This window comes from Penaeus chinensis, chromosome 38 (genome assembly GCF_019202785.1).
Source record: "Penaeus chinensis breed Huanghai No. 1 chromosome 38, ASM1920278v2, whole genome shotgun sequence".
Lineage (NCBI taxonomy): Eukaryota > Metazoa > Arthropoda > Malacostraca > Decapoda > Penaeidae > Penaeus > Penaeus chinensis.
Genome location: NC_061856.1, coordinates 9,037,866 through 9,040,365, shown reverse-complemented (window position 1 = coordinate 9,040,365; position 2,500 = coordinate 9,037,866).

Genomic DNA, 2,500 nt, shown 5'->3' with positions numbered 1-2,500 from the left:
TCTCTTTCTCCCTTCATTTCGTACTTTCCTGAATGAGTGGCAAATCTTCCTCCTTTTTGCCTTTATACTTCTTCTAATTCTTTTTCTTTTTCTTTTTCATTTTCTTTTTCTTTTCTATTCTTATCCCTTTTTCTTTTTCTTTCTATTCTTTTTCTTCTTTTTCTTTTTATATTCTTATACTTCTTTTTCTTTTTCTTTTTATACTTATTTGGTGTCTTCTTCTGCTTCTTCTTATACCTCTGTTTCGTCTTCTTCTTCTCCTACTTTTTCTTCTTCTTCTTCTCAGAGTTAAAAAGTACTAAGTAATGTATAATTTTAATCGACAGATCAATTATGATTACTAATTGGTAATTGGCAAGTCAGTAAAGATAATTTGCTGATACTGACAGGTTGGTGATGTCAATTGATTAGCAGTTGACAGGCTAGTGATGAAAATTATTTGAAATACCATAATGGTTGACCGTTTTATATTCAGTTAATCATCACCAATATATCAAGTCCACCTTCGCTTTGGTAAGAATAAAGAAAGAAAGGAATAAATGAATAAATAAAGGAGGGGATAAAGAAAGAAAGAAAGAAATGAATAGATAAATAAATGAATAAACAACTGAATAAATATACAAGATAATGACGAGATAAACAGATAGATAAGAAGAAAGAATAGCTATATACAGCAATAAGGTTCCCATTTCTTTCCGAAGAGCAAGCCCGTTACCAAACATCGGGAAGAGGCAATTAGATAAAATGGCCTCGGACAAACGTACTGTAATCGAGCGAATAATTGCATTTCGAGGGCGTCCTCCGTCCCGTATTCCTCCGCGAAAGAGAAGGTACGATTACCGTCACCTTTGCTCTTCGAATGGCGTTTTTTTCTCCTGGACTGGGGGGGAGAGGGGAGGGGGGGGATCCTTGTTTCGGCCATAATCAAAGCCATTGGAAAAGCAAAGAGGGTATTGATATAGCTCGTGATTCCTTCGGGGACGTCTTTGTTGCGGAAATAGCAGGGGGCATTAAGGGACAGGTTTGTGGAGGGGGATCGGTGCTGCTGAATTCTGTTGAGGCCGTTCAAGGAGGTTGTTAAAGAGGATCGGATACTGTTCTCTGCGATGTGAGAGAGCGCGATTTTCCTCTTTTTTTTTTCTTTTCTTTTTTCTTATTTGCTTTTTTTTTTTTTTTTTTTTTTTTTTGTCTTCTTTTATATAAGATTAATTAAGTTATTTTTTTCTGGTAATGTAAAACATTCAGTTAGGAAAAATACATTATCTAGATAAATGGAGATTTTTTTAAGCAAAACATATTTTTTGCTTAATTATATGTTATTAAACTGATTTCTGCATTACAATAATTTTAAATCAAACGTACTGGGCAGTTCGGATGTATAATAATATTCACAGTAATAATATTCAGTCCGCTCATGATACCTAATGTATAATCTGTTACATAATATGTTATATAATATGTTATATAATATATCTGTTATATAATATGTTACGCAAAGGATAAGACAAAATTAGTTAAAGATAGCCTTAATATGTGGAAATGTTCACTAATAGTAACTTAAGAATGTAAAAATGTACACCAAATGATACGCTGAAAAGGGGAAAATATACACTAAAAACGTAAAAAAATGCATACGCTACAAATGCTAAAATGTAACAAGATACACAAAAAAAACATGCGATGACAAATATTCTAAAAATCCGACAGTGGACATTAATATGAAAATGCAAAAATATAACTTCAAAATATGCTAAAATGTAACACCATACACTAAAGGATGTTACAAAAATCCAGCGATATACTTTAGAATATAAGCAAAAATGCGACAATATAGACCTAAAATATATTCTGAAAGTTGTTACGATAATACATTAAACATACAAAAAAAAATATGCTAGAAACTCGACAGCATAGACGTAGAAACTAAAAACACCAAAGGATACGAACCACGACCTACCCTACCACCTCGCAAACACCTTTAAACGTGAGGTGTCTGCCTGTACCTCTTCTGTACCCGGCGTTGTCCCGTCGATGTGGGCTAAGTACGTCATCTTTAGTCCGGACCTCGATGTACCCACGGTGGGGGTTAAGAGTTAAGAGTGGGTGGCTATCTTACCCCCCCCCCCCTACTCCCACTTTCCTGAAGGTGTGGCGGAGGTCGTCTGTTGGCTAGGAGTGCCGGTCGGAATGGAAAGGGGTCGTCTGAATCGCCCCTCGGCTATTGTGGAGATCGTGATGGGAGAGGGCGTGAGGGAAACGGGTGGAAAAAGCGAGATTACACACACACACACACACACACACACACACACACACACACACACACACACACACACACACATACACACACACACACAAAAAAAAAAAAATAATAAATAAATAAATAAATAAATAAATAAATAAAAAAAAAAAAAAAAAAAAACGCATATACCCATGTCCTCTGTTTTACTCCTGTAATCACTAAGACATACCAGTCTTTTATTGCATTTCCCTGTCCGCAAGA